At 46.5% G+C, this 17,767-nt stretch overlaps 1 protein-coding gene across 5 annotated transcripts in view; it reads right to left on the reverse strand.

Annotated features, from left to right (window-relative positions):
* The window catches only part of LOC129652335 (uncharacterized), a 30,083-nt gene extending 16,493 nt beyond the window's left edge, over positions 1-13,590 (reverse strand). The window contains exons 1-3 of one of the 5 annotated variants that reach the window (XM_055580825.1): positions 12,585-13,590; positions 12,348-12,400; positions 1-12,055 (exon numbers count right to left, since the gene is read on the reverse strand). The exon at positions 1-12,055 is cut by the window's left edge and continues 16,493 nt beyond it. The gene's annotated coding sequence lies outside the window, so the exon portion shown is untranslated. The other 4 variants (XM_055580823.1, XM_055580821.1, XM_055580822.1 and 1 more) reach the window with 4 other exon arrangements.
* Between the last annotated feature and the right edge of the window lie 4,177 nt (positions 13,591-17,767).

Genomic DNA, 17,767 nt, shown 5'->3' on the forward strand with positions numbered 1-17,767 from the left:
AACATGACATCGTCAGTTCAATAGTGACAAGTACCCATTAGGCGCAGCAGAAAAACATTTAAGTGCTGTGATGGGGGTGGTCATGAGGGTGGCTGCTGGGGGCTCTCTCGAAGCAGGTTAGGACGCCCAGACACACAGGAAGAAAATGGCTACAACAGTCATACAAATGTGTGAGAGTAACCATTACAGAGTCATGAAAATGTTAATTACAGACAGATTAAGATCAGTCTAATGGACCACAGCTTTCCACATCCTATGGACCCAAAGCAAAATAACGGGAGTAAACAGGAGGACATGCTTATCCTCGCACAGGGAGACAACAGCATGAAGACATCATACGGAAGGAGAAGGAAACAGGCAAGAACCCCCAGGAAAATCTGGGAGTGAAATAATGAGGCAGGCCTACCTTCACCGTATAATGAGGCACAGAACTACAGTATTGAAAACTGGAACTGGAACATGGACAGATAAATGGTGAACAGGTACATAAACCAGTAAGTCATGGAGGGATGATAGGCTGATTACCAGTCACTCATTATGACAAGATTAAGTCCGGATGGAGCTAAGATTCAAATAAAAATAAAACTTTAAAAGAACTGGGTAAAACACAAGGTTTAACAAAAAATAATCTTGAGCTGGATTAGTCCTTCTCAAAGAAAGAAAGTGAAGTCGCTCAGTCGTGTCCACCTCTTTGCGACCCCATGGACTGTAACCTACCAGGATCCTCCGTCCTTGGGATTTTTCAGGCAAGAGTACTGGAGTGGGTTGCCATTTCCTCTCATAAAATCCAGAAGTCATAAAAGAAAACACTCATAAAAAAGCTTAAATATATTTAAAACTTCTGAACACCAAAAAATCTAGAAGCATAAAATTTAAAGGTAAATGACAAACAAATCACAAAGGGTTATTAACTAATATGTTAAGAGCTCTTCTTTACCAGCTGAGCCACAAGGGGAGCCCTAAGAACTCTTAAAATTCCCTAAGTACATACCCCAATAGAAATGCAAATCAAAACTGCAATGAAATAACTGTTTTTACTTTTCACATAGACAAATAACCAAGTTCAAGAACAGTGTCAGTAAAGGTGTAGGGAATGGTCAACCAGAACAGCCTTCCTGGAGTGTAAGCTGATGGCTCCCTCATGTTTGGAAAGGAAGAACTACGGGCCAGAATTTCCCTCAAAAGAAGTGTACAGCACAGATATAGCTGCCATGTACATTGAAACACGTAGAAACTGATACTTAGCATAGATTTACATACAGTAAAAGTTGCTGGAAACAACCTTAGTTGTTCCTCAAAAGGGGAATGGGTAATTCAAACATGGACCTGCACAGAGACACTGAAGTGCCCAAGGCAGACAAGAGCACAGGTACACAGTGAGCTCAGAGCACCGTCATCTGACCCACCCGGAGTAACACAGGGCCTGTGGTTTATCAGGACCTCACAACAAAGTGCATACAAGAGCTCTCCAGAAAACTCCAGCAACTACCTGGCCACAACAGCAGTCTCTACAGGACGGGAGGCCGGGGGTTAGAGGAAAACACATCACGGTAACTCTCATGGGGTTTGGTTTTTAACATGTGCAGGTTTTACTTTGAACATTTTTTACACCTTTAAGTTGAATTAGAGGAGTCTTTGCCCTTAGGGTCAGCTCAGGGCAGAGGCAGGGCCTGGATCTGACACCCAGACGGCGGGTCACGCAGTTGTTACATCAAAAGAAGAGTAAGGGGGACACTGCAGCAATCACCCCAGAAGCTGCGGGGAGAGAACAAGGCTGGGGGGACAGACCCCGAACTCCTCGTGACCCTACGAGGAGAGTAAGAGACAGAGGGATTCACACCTGTGTTCCCGCCATTGGGTGGCCTCTCAGAAGAGAGCAAGCATGTACCTAAACCAGAAAGCAGCCAAGGCAGCACTGAGAAGACAGGGAGCAGACTGTGCCTCACCTGAACACACCTCTTTCCCCTGAGGATAGAAATGCCTACAGACAGCGGCCAGTCAGGTTTCAACAGACCAACACATAAGGTAATTTTGCAAATGTCACAACTGCTTTTCTAGAAGTTTGTTTTTCAACCTGCTTAGGGGAAGAACACTGGAAAAGACTGAGGTTTGTTAGGCCTGTCCTTGTTTTGTGCTAAAAAGTCGGATACCATCTTCAGTTAAAATCTGGTATGAACAAGCAGTTTCAACTGAACTCCACAGCACATTAGGAGAAGACCAGCATTATTCTACTTGGGCAGCAGAAACTCTCAACCCACCTCACAAGACTGTGAGCCCCAGACCTGGACAGCACCAGGGCAGGCGAGCTGGGTGCAGGGCGTTTGGAGCAGGTGTGCCTGGAGCTCACGCTTCCTGCAGCATCGTGCCCCGAGGGCTGGCACAGCACATGCACAGAAAGGTATTTGTAAGACGCTCACTGCAGCACTGTCTGTACGGCCAGAAAACCCTGGAAACCTCCTTAAAAACTCATCAACAGGAAAATGGTTAAGATGACTATACCAACATGTGCAAGATTAAATAAATATTATAGAATCATGAAAATAATAAAGATGTTGCAGAATAGTCACACCGCATGTTTGCAATTGAGCAGATAGTAATTGGATAAAACTGTTGTATGTCCACGGAGGGGAAATCTCTGAAGGACAATAAATGAAATTTCTATTAATAACTATTCTTGGGAGAAGAACTACAGAGAAACATCTTCTGTTTTTTTTACACAGTGTTTAAAATTTAAATGCAAAACTAGTGATTTATAAAGGGATTAATATAAATTCTGCCACAAACATACACTCCACAGTCCCATCCATTACTACAGTACACAGTATAGTAACATTAGCCATGAACTTACCTAAATCTTCCAAGTTTTGGTCCCTTTGAGAGTTGCTGCAATGCAGACAAGTGGAGAACAAAGCCACAGGGTGACGTGGATGGAGAGTGTTTGGCAGGGTACTCTCAGCAGCCTCATGACATGAATAATTTTAAAAATTATACCTCAAGAAGATTACAAATGATTATATGCCTTGGATTCTGGCACCTCCATCAGCTTCAAGCCCACAAATGTAAACCCACAGATGACAAGAGTCCATTGTACCCATTAAAGTCTCAGTGGGTCACTGTGAACATGACAGATCAAAGACAGCAACTGGCAGGAATTTCAGAGCTTGCTCTTCAGACTGTCTAAGAGGATATGGACATACACACTCACACTCTGGCAAGCACATTTGTACGCCCACTCTGGAGAACAGGGCAGAATTGAGTATACAATGTCTGACATTTTGGTACCGACTCTGAGAAACATTCATGTGTATGCACACAGGGTGTGTATGACAATGATCACACAGCATCCAAAAAGACTGAAAGAGTGTAAATATCTACCAGCAGCAGCTCTAAATAACTCACGGAACGTCCAAGTGAAGGACTAGTGCCCAGCAGCTTAATACAAGGCTGGCAGTTCAACACGTACTCATGGGAATCTCCCTACTGCCAAGTGAAAAAAGCAAGTCAGTAATGATATATGCTATAAAACAGTATTTTCCCACTTATATAGATTTTTAAATATTAGATGTGGATAAAAGTGTATAGAAAAAGGTCTAGAAGGAAACAGCACTCAAGCTGGGGTGGGCTGGGGTCGGGGGGTGGTGTTTGGTAGTGACAACCTAGTCAGTCAAGCTTTAATTCTGTACAAGAGAGCATCCACCTACCACTTATCCAATTACACTGACCAGAATAAAAAACAATGGGAAAAATGGAATCATTAACTATGTCCATATAGTCACATGAGAGGCTCCAAAACAACTACACACAAGGTAAAGGATGAATGTTAATATCATTAAATGAGAAAATTCCAGAAGCTTATATACTTTTTCTAAAAAGTTAAAAACTACTAAAATGAAAATTATAGTTCATTTAGGTAAGTTTTTTTCTTTTTCCAAAGTTATATGAGAAAAGAATAAGTAAAAGAAAAACTTAGTATTCAGGATCATAACCACTTTGGCTTAGAGGGAGGCAGGAAGGGGAATGAGCAGAACCACACAGGTGGCCAAAGTCAGTGTCTACAAGTCTTAGTTATATACTAGAAGATTCAGAAATGTTTGCCACAGCATTAAAACATCACAGAACCAAATAAAAGACAGCCATGTTTTATGTCTCGAACCAAAGATTAGCCCAGTTCTGTGTGCTCAAGTTCCAACAAAGAGAAGGAATATTCTTGTCTTAAGGAGTATCATATCTTCCACTTACTAGATTTTATAATGAACACTAAGTCATTACAATCCAAAGCATTTGATTAGAAACAACAAAAACTAGAGACTAAAAATTTGAGAAGTAGATTCATGCAGATAATGACAAGAAGCTAATACTGACAGACCTGGAACAAAAGAGCGATGACAGTATTTACTTGAAGTCTGATAATTCAATTTTATCAGTGTAATTAGTTTAGAGACACCAAGTAGGCTGGATACATAACTCCTTAAATGGAGAAGAGCATTTACTCTAAGGTGGGAGTACACATATGTTTAGCTACTAAAGAAAAAGTAAAGAAAAGTAACAGTCTTATTCGTTATTATTAGTCTTGTTACATCAATCTTTAAAATGTCTTTGTATAATACTTTCTAAGCACAACAATAAAAGGAAAAAATGAGAGTAAGTTTGATAATCACTAGCAAAAGCTTCCCTTCCCAACTGTACAAGAATTCATGATCTTTATAAAAACCAGTACAGAAATTTTATATGGTAAATGGTCAAAGAAAAAATACAAATGGTAAATCAAGTGGTAAAATAGACTAAACAGTAATTACAGAAATACAGGCTGACCACAGTAAGTACTTTTAAAATAACCAGGTAAGTACTTTTAAAATAAAGTAACAATAAATACTTTATAACATTCAACATGGCAACAGTTTCTTGGACATGACACCAAAAGCAGAGGAAACAAAAGTAAAAACAGATAAATTGAATTACATCAAAATTAGAAACGTCTGTGCATCAAAAGACACAATCAACAGTGAAAAGGCAACCTATGGAATGGAAAAACATATTTGTAAATCATGTGTCTAATAAGGGGTTAATATCCAGAATATGTAAATAACTCCCATAAATCAACAACAGAAAACAAACAAACCATTTTTTCAACGGGCAAAGGTGAAAAGACGTTTTCTCCAAAGATACAGAATTGGGCAGACAGCATATGAAAAGATGCAACACCACTATTAGGGAAGTGTAAATCAAAATCACAATGAAATATCACTTCACACCCATTAAGATGGCTACACTAAAAAACAAGTGTTGGTGAGGATATGAAACCTTGTAAACTGTCCACAGGAGTATAACATGGCGCAGCTGCTACAGAAGATACTATGAAAGTGCTCCCCAAATAGCAATATCCTATGAGGCAGCAATACCCCTTCTGAGTATTGTCCTCTGTATCCAAAAGAATCGAAAGCAGTGTCTCATAAAGGCATTCGTACACCATGTTCATAACAGAATTATTCACAACTTAAAAATAGAAGCAACCCAATGTTCAAGGATGAGCTGGTCAATAGATATGTCCAATATAAACAAGTTGTGATGTATACATACAATGGAATCTTCTTCTAAAAAGGAAAAAAACCTTGACTCATGGTACAATATGCATGAACCTAGGGGACATTATGCTACATAAAATAAGCCAGTCACAAAACACAAATATCACATGATTCCACTTAATACGAGGTACCCAGAGTTCTCAAACTCATAGAAACAGAGAAGCAGAATGGTGGTTGCCCAGGGTTAGGGAGAAGAGGATGAGTTTAATGGGTACAGAGTTTCAATTTTACCAAATGAGAAAGTTCTGGAGATTATCTGAACGCTACTGAACTGTACAGTACAATGGTTAAGATGGTGAAATTCATGTTATGCATAGTTTACCACTCATTTTTTAGAAAGTAGCAATAAATAAAACAGAAAAACCTGATGCTAGCAATTATGAAGGGAAATGGATATTCTCACAAGAGGAAGTGTAAGGTATCTGGAGAGTATCTGAGAGTCTGCTCAGTGCCCAGGCTGTGCCACCCTAGAAAACAGATGTGGATATACATATATACATATATTTCTACCAATACATATTTACATATTTTCACAAAACTTAAGAGATGCTCATACTAGCACAGCTGAAAACAGTTAAAACACTGTTTACAACTTAAGAAACCGGCTCAACGTCTTATAGCTTATGCACAATAGGATAAAGTACTGCAACTGTTCATTATGGTATTTTCTTGAGGTCATGAACCCCTTCAGCAAGCTTATGCTTTCCGTGGAAAAACAGCTTCAGAGCACTCACAGGCTTCTAGAAGAGTCCTCCATGGGATTTCTGTGGGAGAATTAATACCCCTGAGAAAAAGCACTTCCAACACATTTGTGGACTCTGCTGATACTGGGAAATCTGCATGGAAACAAACTTAAGGTGGAAAACCAGAACAGCCCAGAACATGCACATGGATTACACGACATGAAAGGCCCAGAGAAGGCGGGTAACTAGTGGGAACCAGAAGGAAGAGGCTGGACCTAGGCTGGCCACAAAGGAGGCGAAGGAATCACCATCACCACTCAATGAGGAGCGGCCACGTGCCAAATACAGACATCCATTCTCCCACCTCACACAGGAGGAAAACCAGCCCCGTGAGGCTCAGAAACTGCTCCCAGTCAGGAGTAGATCCGCACGTCTGTCTGCACCAGAACCACCCCCACCCAGGGGTGCCCATTGGGCTCAGTTAACACAACAGCCACCTGCCCCCACGTCTTCAGTGAACCGTCCAGTTGTGACAAGTCTCCCAGCTGACAGCACTCTCTGCCACTCCATCATCCAGCCACAGGGCAGGAGCAAGCCCGGGGGCTCTGGGCGGGCACAGGCCTCCCCTTGTACACACACACACACCCCCAGCCCCGACTGCTAATAAACTCCAGTTGGATTGAATGTTCAAATGTAAAAAAATGAAACCATACAATTGTCACAAAATAACAGAGATTAATACATACTTTGGGGTTGGGAGAGATCTAGACATAACACAAGTACAGAAACCACATGAAGAATGACGGACTCAGAAACACTAACTTTTGTATGACTGAAAAATGAAAAGGCAATCTACAAACTGGGAAAATATATGCATCAAACAGAATGAAGCATTATTAATACATAAGTGCTTTTACAAAATAGAAAAATGAGCCATTTCGAAGTACAAAGTCACACATGGACGCACATACAACACTGCAGATGTCGAAACACACAGATTTCAGCGTCACTAGCAGGGCTCACACACAAAAAACGCTGCTGGATCCAAAACGGGAGCAAAGGTTTTTAGTGTGAAACTAGCTCGTTCGAGAAAAGGTGGGGCCAACAAGGCTTACCTTAAGCTTGAGGATGCTAGTTACAAAACCCCTCCCATGAGGGCAACTTAGCAACGTGAACTTAGACGCAAGAAGTCTGACAAAGGCAATTCATGTGTTGAAATACATTCATGTACCCCAAAGAAATACTATCAGATACGATAAAGTTTGAGCTAGAAGGAGGGTTATCACAGCATTACTTACTAAGAAAAAGTGGAAAATAACTTACATGTTGTCTAAATGAAGATATTTTAAATTGATAAAGTCACACAATGCACATTATGTCACCACAAAGATGCCTAAGTGAAAAGAGTTGCACAACAGAATCTACAGTATAATTCCAATTTTGAGTAAAAAGGTATAAGTATCCTATGCATAGGAAAAAAACCAAACCTCTAGAAGCAAAGAGGCCAATAACTATTGTCAATAAGATTACTGAGGAGTTTGTTTTTATCATTTTTCTTATTTGTAAACTTTACAATAAACCCCTTTACAACATGAGAACTAACAGTTACTTAAAATAAAAGAAAGGGATGTTGGTGCAATGCTGAGGGGCCCTGGAAGGTGGAGCCTTCAGCAGAAGGCATCCTACTTGGGAGACCAAGGGTAGAAGCAGCTGCCTTCACCCAGAGGAAGGTCAAGGCCACCCTCCCTAAATACAGCTTTCTTATTTCTGGTTATTTTTCTATCTTCCTCTTGTCATTTCCAGACTGCATCTGTATATTTTTGCATGTTAAACATTTAAAACTTACCACAAATATCCAAAGCCTGTCTTGCCATTTCATTTAATATCAGCACTGCACAACAGCAAGTACTGCTCAAGGCCAGAGGTTAACATTTGCTCCAGACACTTAAGTACACAAGAGGTTAGCCCTGGCATAAGAGGTTCAAGGAGTCCCTTCATGGCCACAACCAGTAAGACAAACCAAGGGCAGCCAAGAGAGTGAAGTGGGGGTGAGGAACCCCTTCTGTAACACAGGCCATTTCCACAGTTCTCAGGGTGTCCAGTCTGGGCCCACAAAGGAGCCTCAACCAACACTTCCTCTCCAGCTATTTCTTTTTGAAAGAACTTCCAAATTCACCTCTTGTTATTTTTATACCCCATTACATTTAGCTGCACCAGATCTCCATTTTCTACCTAAATGCTACAAGCCCATTCACTGAATTTCATTGTACCATCCACTGCCTCTGAGAGTTCAGAGGGAAGGCTGAATTCAGATCTATGAATGAAGACAAAAACTGATCAGCAGTGATCACCAACACCATTAACAATACCTTTGACCTATCCCCACCTGACCTGTGAACAGAGGATAAAAAACAGGCAGGGCCCTGGGACAAGGCAGAGGCCAGGAGGTCATGGGCACAGCCTCTAGCTGCCTGCTCTGCTCCTGTACCATCAGGCCCACTTCACAGTCCCTTTTCAAAGACGAACATTTACACCCCTGTGGAGAAACCCTTCATCAGCCCACCAGTCACTAGGTAACAGTACCCAGAGGCACTCATAGCAGCTACCCTTCAGTTTGATAACCACTGTATAAAAACAAAAGGAAAAGTTAAGTTCTGAAAAAAAGGAAAGGCAGGCAGAAGACAGCTGAGCAAAAACAAGAAGGGCAAGGTAGGAAAGGAAGCCTCGATTGTTCTGGGAAAATCAGAGAACAGGGTGCCGAGCAGGGGAAAGATCCTGGAACCTGGACAGCTGTGAGCCTCGGACAGGCGGGAACCTAATTCCAGTCTCTGCAGGGGCCACACCCAGCTGCTCTCCCAGCCCCTCAATGTGGTCACAGCACAACCTGTCCCTGTCCCTTTCCCACTGCCTTGGACATAAAAGCCTTCTCAGCAGAGGCGGGTGGTGGTTTCTATTCCAAGTTCATCTCGCGCAAAGCAAAACCTTAGGGCCCCAATGAACACACAAGAGCATCACTGCTGGGCTCTCCCCGACCAGGACACAGGGTCAGCTTAGACACAACACACACCCTGGATTCCAAATTGCTTAGCATAGCACTTATGCAACGCTTTAGTAAAATGAGAAGTATGTGCTTAAACCCAAATCCTAGACACATTCCAGCCTCCCAAAGACCACAACTATGTCAAACATATATTACATGTTCTTTCCATTTGTTAGGCTGCTTACAGTCATTGAGAGATCCCCTTTTTGACAATATCATTTGGAAATATAATTGGGTAAAATTCCAAGAAGTTAGGAAATAGTCCCCCCACCCTGACAATGACCTTCGCTGGCTTGTGCTTTGTCATCACATTTTGCACAACCATCACACACTCCCAGTCAGCAGAGTCCATCCCCAACTGCCACTGGGGATGCAGGCCATTCAGGACCTACCCGTTCTGTTGAGGTTACCACACCGAGCTCAACGAGCTCAGTCTGGAGTTGTATTAGTGAATCCAAGCCTAAATCTACAGTATGAAGGTACATTTCATTTCATGATACACAGGCAAGATCAGGGTTGAAAAAATATAGCAATACAAGCAATTCTAATGAGTCCAGAACGCAAACCTTTATTCGTGCTGTAAAGGGGAAGAAAGTGTTAGTAGTCACATACATGATGCAACAAGGACTGGTTCTTAGCATACAGAGCAACGTACAAGAACCCTTTCCACCTGTTTTTACAGTTTGTTTCACAACAGCTTACCGGAATGTATTTCCCCATACACGCATGACTAATACTCTAAATTCATGACAGTAACTGTATCACATGCCAAGTTACAGGTTAAGAACGGATCAACATACTTGTAAACATTCAAAAGAGAACCCAGAAAAATTCCGTGTCATAAGTATTGAGGGTTTAAAATTCTCAAAACGAAATTCAATGGGAGAATGGACAGGATAAAGTCACTGGTATTCTCACAAAATTGATACTTCCCTAAATTTTTACAAACACCATAATCCAGGAAAGAAACTCCCCACCCCCAGTTTTGCTCTTATTTCCCTACCTGATTTTGGTTAAGTTTCCCCTCTAGTACGCCGTCACTTAACACAAACATTCAAATTGAAGATGGAGTGAACTGTTAACTGGAACCTTAGCAAGGGCACATAGATTGTTTGCTACCAAGTATTACAGTAATCAGAGTGATCACGATTTAAGGTCTCCTTGTTACAGTGAGGATGAAAAGAAAGCTCTTTGGCTATTACTAATCACTCATCACAAAGAAAAGATGTTTATAAGACAGGAAGTAACATACAAAATTCCTTTAAAAATCATTGTGTTTTCACTTTGCTCAAACTTTCAACTGCAAAATACCAAGTGAACAAAAATGTTACAGACCCAGAAGAGGCCATCTAAGCGTGTACCAAAATCTCAAAAATACTTTAAAAGCCCACAATTAGGGTACTGAAAGTCTTCTGAAACTAGTCCCTGAACATTGCACACCTTCAGATAAACCACTTAAGAAGCTTGCAAAGGAGTGAAAGATGTTAATCTGCTGATGCAAGTCCCTAACAATCTTTCAAAAGACTGATATCCGGGTTTCAGTTAACTTTTCAGTCTTCCCCTTCTTGTAGCAAAGCAAAACAATTTTGCTTTTTTCCTTCCCCACACTTAGCAGTTTTAAGCACTGTAGAAACTTTTCAAGTAACATTTTAACATTAACAATGTACTATTAACTAGCATTTTCTTTGCCTTTGAGCTCTATTTCCCCAGAGCTCTGCCTACTGATCTTTTCTCCAGAAAATTCCCTTCAACCCACTTTCCCTACCCCTCCCACCCTCCGCAAGCCACACCTAATCACAGCCTTCTCTTCAGCTCACCCTCCCCAGCCCAGGCTGTTTCCCACCCAACCCCTCACCTCAGGGCCCTCCCATTTGAACACGAAGATTCCTCTGAAATCTAATCAAGTAAGATAAATTAAGCATATAGAGCAAGATGAACAGAAGATTACTCTTGGTACCCCAACTATTCCCTTCTGGTAGCAGAAGTGACCAAACGAAACCTGCCATTTTTATCACCATCTGGACATGACCATCTCGTGCCCTCCCACCTAGCACAGCACAATGACACCCCACCCCCACCCCTACTTGGCCAGTTGGCTTCATTTAAGTCAGTTGGCTTCATTTAAGTATTTGCCTAATGCATTTCAGTCTGGAACGCTTTCCCAACACACACATTATATATCACACTAAGAATTCCTCCGACAAAAGCACAGGAAGGCAGGTGGGTAGATGAGGGTCACTGGGATCCATGTGCAAGCTCCATCTACAAGGCATCATCTGTGTTGTGGCATCAGCGTTAAAATGTTCTACAGCTTAAGAGTCTTCTGGAAACAAGGTTCGTAGCACACTAGTATGACAGGAGACAATTTAGAAGATGGCAGCATCTGAAACCTCCAACCCAGGAGACGTGCCTGCTGACATTCACGTGCCCAGAGATCGTTGCTCCCGGATCAAACACTCAAAGCAATACATCTGCTGACGGCCCGGCTCCATCTGCTTTGGCCTTTTAAAGACTGCCCCTCATAAGCTCATGAAAACCTTAAAGGATGGCCTCTGAATACAGGGCTTCCTGAGCAAGGCCTGGAAACATGCCACTGGAGAACTTCCTCCTCCTAAGCCTCTGGAAATTCACTCTGCAGACAGCAATTTAGGCGGGCTCTTTCCTCCAGGGTCTCCCCTCCTGCACCGCTACGACTCACACTGGCCAGGGGCTCCATTTCTCCTGGTGCCATCAGATCGCCATGATGAACACTACAGTAACAAACCACCGTCTATGAGGCATTTTCGTAGCTTTTAGATGGTACCGTCGCTGCGGGCCCGCCCAAGGGTGCACATTCAATCCCCACCCTCTCCACTGGCAAGCAACACCACCCCGCCCACCCAGAGTCTCAGCAGGGGATGCCTCTCCTCTTGACCGTTACCAAGATACCGACTCCAATGGCAACAACTTTCCCATCTTACCAGATTACCAGAAGCAATGTTTTAAGTGAATGGGTAACCTCGAGAGAGTGAGGGGGGGGGGGGGGGGGCAGAGTGAGCTCACAGAAGAGATTAGCGCGGAACCTAGAGGAAAAGTCCAAAGGGGAGCACTGCCACCTGGAAAATAAAGTGAGGGTCAATTTTGTCCGCCTACAGCTCCCGCCTGCCAGACATAACAGTAACCGCTTGGACCCGCACCTTACCTCCTCACTCACTCCCTAGACCACCCTCACACCCAGACCTGGGTTTCACCAGGCTGGGCCTGGCTGGACCCTGTCCCGGGCGAGCCAGACTTACATACCGCCCCGGGCCAGAGCTGTCAGCCCCGCGAAGCTAAGGGCAGCTTCCACCACATGAGGCCTCATCCCCAAGCAGGCTCACAACCCTTTGTCTGGAAAAAAAGGGGACTGCTGGTATTGACAAGTTCAAGTCCTGCCCTCCCTGCCCACCTGCCACCCTGCACCCCACTGCCTGCCTTCCAGCTCCTTTTCAAAGCATCGACTGACCAACTCCGCCTCCAGCAAGGGAGGCAAGACCCTCAACCTCCTCCACCTCTCCGTTTCTGCCTTCCTCCTCCTCCACAAACCAGGGCACCAGGGGCCGCTCAGCCTACGCAGGAGCGGCGCCCACCCAAAGGTCAAGTTCCCCTTCTCCAGCAGACAGCTGCGACAGCCAGGCCTGGGGTGTCGTCTTCCCCCTGGGTTACTGCGAGCCCTTTCAACACAGCTCTCCCCAGCACAATTTCCCCAAGATCTAGTCCCCCCGTTAACCCTCCTTCTCTTGGCACCCCAAATCCCCCAGCCTCATCTAACTCCGCCATCTCTCTCATTGGTCTCCTAAAACCCTAAACTGGTCAACTCCGCCCTCCACAACTAAGCCCAGGCCCCTGACCCTCCCTGTCGCTAACTCCTGCTGGACAGGCCACAACTTTTGCTTTTATAGTCCTGGGCCGCGTCACTGGGGCACTGCTCAACGGGACGATTCCTCCACTGCCACCAGAAAACAAGTCCCTCCCCGACCCTGGCCACGTAGACGACTGGGGGCGGCTCCCAGTTTCCCGAGTGTCCAGGTCTCGAATTCCCCGATTATCCCCACTCCTCTAAGCAAGTGCCTCCTGAGATCGACGACAGATCTCAAGGTCACCTTGGGGGGGGGGAGGCGGATTCCAACGGGGACGAGGGTGGGGAGAGAAATCCCCTTCTCAGCCTGTGATGGAGCCGAGGGTTGGCAGGCTTCCCGTTCCTTGAGGGGAGGTGTGGGTGGGGAGTGGATGAGGCGGGATGGGGCTGCTCTCTGGAAGCGAAGGGAACTGCTGGGGGTCGCCTCAGGTCACCCCCGCCCAGAAGAAGCCCGAAAGAAGCGCCGGCAGAGCGTCTGGAAAATTCCAAGCGGCGGCAGCGGAGGGATCTCTGCAGAGGGCGCATCACTCCCTGGCGGCGGGGGTGGGGGTGGAGCGGCAGCGCGTGACTCCTCGGGCGTCGGCTGGGCCTCGTGAGCGCCGGTGACGTCAGCGCTGAGGCCTGCGGGTGGGAGCGGGGCGGGGGAGGGGAAGCCCGCGGCCTGCCGGGCTGGAGCCAGGGCTCCGCCTGCGGGGGTCGTGGATCGTGAGCACGTCTGCACCGGGGCGGCTCTTAGAGAACCGCACCCACAGCTGTGCTCAGTGTCTCTGGCTAAGAAACATGGCTGTGATTTTTAAAAAGTTGATTAAAAAGTTAGGCCCCCATGTTGCTGCTTGGTAGCTTGAGGGACGTGTGTCATCGCTTTGTTATTCTGTTACCAGGGGCCTGGAGGCTTGAAGTATTTCATCAGGAAAGTTGTGCCTGTTGGGTTAGAGTACTTTATGATTATTCATTCTCTATTAACTGGGAAAAGGTAGTTGTGAGGTAATGAAAAGCAAGAGCTTGTTTGTGCAGAAAACAAAACGTGTAATTGTATGGCAACAAGACTAAAAGGATATAGATAACCCTCTTTCCTTTGGGGTTGGGAGGTGAGGGAAAACATTTGGGGTGTGAAGGGAACTAGTTTGTCCAAGCTACTTGACAACCTGTGATGGGCCTCAGGGAGTCTGCCTGATGATTGTGGGGGGCACCTCCCGGTGACTGCCTACAGGGAGCAGGCCCTCAATGTGGCTCTCCCAAAGTGGAAGCAAAAGCAACCCCGTGAGCGCCTGTCCACTCCACCGAGGCCTGGCAGCGCCCGCGGGACTGGTGAGAATTTGGAAAGGGCCGCTGGCACCTCCCTTGCCTGTGTAGGGACCAGAGTAAAGGGAGTCGCTGCCCCAGACCCCCACAGGGCGTCCTCTCAGCCCTGCTGCATGGGATGGAAGGACAGTGGTCAGGAGTAAGGAGAACTGAGAAGGGCCTCTTGGACCAACTCCAGCCAGGAAGTCTTCTCCCAGGATAACCACCCACACCCTAAACAAACCCACCTGTGACAACAGGCTCCCTTGGCAACAAGGAGAAAACTGGGGAAGGAGGTTTTTCCCCTCAGCCTCTGCAAGATGGCATCTGCAGCTGCTAGGCGGGGGCTGGGGCCAGCTGCTGCACCCTTCCTGGTTCTCGGAAAAACTGCTGTTGCTCATGTGACCGTCGACCCAGAAGGTTGAGTATGTGGCAAGCCCAGGCTTGTTCACAGGGCAGCTCAGCTGCTCTCTCCAGCCAGGGAACGGTTATGGAAGCTCACTTTTCCCCAAGGTCTGTCTCATCTGTCTTGTCCTGACATTTCCATAGGTGGGTTGGGGAGACTAGACCTGAAAGAATAGTGTGGAAAAAGGGAATTGCATGTCAGAATGTTCTAGAAAGGCTGAGAGGTGTGTGTAATACCAAGCAAGTACCTTCTCTGCTGAGTCACAGTACCAGGCTGTGGGCTCAGCTCTATATTTATCTACAAGGTGCCTGAGAGGATGTAGTCACTGCTGTGTGTCTGCTTGATGTCTCAGCTTGCTGCTTTCTGTGTGTTAGTCTCTCGGTCGTGTCCAACTCTTTGTGACCCCATGGACTGTAGCCCACCAGGCTTCTCTGTCCATGGAATTCTGCAGGCGAGAATACTGGAGTGGGTTGCCATGCCCTTCTCCAGATGCTGCTCTCTACCTGGTCTAATAACCTTTCTCATTCACACATATTCCCAAATTCCAGGACCACACTATCTTAGGTTTTCTTTTTCAGGAGAGCAAGAGTCCGTGGAAGTAGGCGCACAGAAAGCGTTAGGATCCCACAGATCTGAGGACTCCAGCACAAAAGGAATGAGCCACCTCCGCTGTGCCCTTATGTCTGGAGGAGCCCAGCTCCATTTCAAGGACAAAATGACAGGGTTGCAGTGGGTCCTGGTTTGTTTCTCCTGGCCATGGACTTTTCCACAGCTAGTTTTCTTTGGAAACGGGATGTGTGACGTGTTTGAGCTCAGATGAGGGTAGAAAGCCACACAGGGACCACTCTGTGCTGCCTTAAGGGGCCAAGGCAGTGCTCACAGTACGGTGGACAAATGTGGGACTTGGGTTCATGCCTCTTTCTCTGCAAATAAGGCTAAAAATACTTCCATCCTGACAGAGGAGGAGGGGCAAGGCAGCCATTGCATCAGCAGATTTCTGTAGATCAAAACAAGCTGTTCCAGGAAACAGGCGTAAACAAGATGACCTTGGATCCCTGGGTGGGGCTGGGTAGTGATGGGTCTGCCACACCCGGGTGGGTGGCTGAAGTCTGCTGCTTCTGGCCAGCCAGCTTAGGAGCTCATGGTTGGAGGGGAAAGGAGGTTAGGAAGGACCCCTTGGGCAACCGGTGTGGCCCAGGATTTCAGGGTCAAAGTCCAGGTTCCAAGTCTTTTCTCACAGCCAGGGTTGCCTCCCCGACTTGTTCCGCAGCCTGCTCAGCTGGATTGTTAACAAGCATACACACCAGCCGGAGAAGGACCCAGCAGAGAGAAGATGAGGGGTGAGGGACATCCCTGGTGGTCCAGTGGTTAGAACTCCTCACTTCCACTGCAGGGGAACGAGTGCCATCTCTGCTTAGGGAACCTAGGATCCCATAAGGGGTGAAGTGTGGCCAAAAACGGAGAAGAAGAGGGGTGAGAAAAGGGTGGTACTTCAGGTTCAAATGGGGACAGGATGACAGTATTGCTGCAGCCATTAGAGAATGTGCCAGAACCCTGCCCCCCACCGCCCCCAGGTCCAGTTCCAGAGCCATGGCCTCCTGGGTCACCTTGGGCTCACCACTCACAGGAGACCGGCGGCGGGGGCCTTTTCCCTCTGAGCCCTGAGGCCCCTGGTCCCAGGGCCTGAGTGAGGAACTGCACAGTCACCGCGTACTGGCCCAGAGCCCTTCCTGCCCTGGCCCGCCTCACTGCGCCCAGCAGGAACCACAACCGGGAACTCCTGCCCAGCCCGCCCTGGCCTCTCCTGCCCTGGCAGGAAGCGGGCCTCAGCCTGGGCTTCAGCCTGCTCCCCGCACCCCCTTGCAGCATGACCCTGGCAGGCCCTCACACGCTCACAGCGTGCCTTCCTGTTCTCACTTCATAATTCTGATGAATACTGTCCTGCCTAAAAGCACTTCACCCAGTGGTCGCCTGGCCCAGTCCACACTCAGCTCCTCCTGGCTTCTGCCGGGATCACCTTCGCCTTGAGTCCCCCCCACCCTACCCCTTCCCTGTGGCTCAGATGGTAAAGAATCTGCCTGCAATGCAGAAGACCTGAATTCCATCCCTGGGTAGGGAAGATCCCCTGGAGAAGAGAATGGTAACCCACTCTAGTATTCTTGCCTGGAGAATCCCGTGGACAGAGGTCCAGTCTATGGGGTAGCAAAGAGTTGGACATGACTGAGCCACTAACACCTTCATCCTACCCTACTCCACCCCCACTGGGACTTGAGCTCCTCAAGGGAGGCGTTTCTCTCTGTTTTGTCCTCCACTGGGCCCGGCAGTCTCTGAAAATGGCCCTGGCATGGAACAGACCTCTAGGCATGTGTTGACCAAACAATTTACGTTGGTTTGGTTTTGTTATTTTGTCACTTAGCATGCAGGATCTTACTTCCCTGACCAGGGATTGAACCTGTATCCCCTGCAGTGAAAGCACAGAGTCTTAACCACTGGACTGACAGGGAAGTCCTTAACAATTATGTTTTGTAAAGGTCACTTTGCAAAAGGAGGTTATGGTTGGATGGCATCACTGACTCAACGAACATGAATTTGAGCAAACTCCAGGAGATCGTGAAGGACAGCGAAGCCTGGCAGGCCGCAGACCATGAGGTTGCAAGGAGTCGAATACAACTTAGCAACTGAACAACAAAAAGTTTGCTGTCCACTGTGAGGCTCTCAGTAAATATTTGTGATGTTTCTGGACAGATGGAAGGAAGGAAATGAGTTCCCAGGTCAGCAGCAGGCCCACAAGCTCGATTACAGGTCCAGCTCTGGCGGCCTGTCCAGCCCTGGACTCCCAGGTCTTGAGAGGAGGAGAAAGGAGAGGGGTTGCTCCCTGTGGCCTCCGGCCCAGCAGTT

Source organism: Bubalus kerabau, chromosome 5 (assembly GCF_029407905.1).
Source record: "Bubalus kerabau isolate K-KA32 ecotype Philippines breed swamp buffalo chromosome 5, PCC_UOA_SB_1v2, whole genome shotgun sequence".
Taxonomy (NCBI): domain Eukaryota; kingdom Metazoa; phylum Chordata; class Mammalia; order Artiodactyla; family Bovidae; genus Bubalus; species Bubalus kerabau.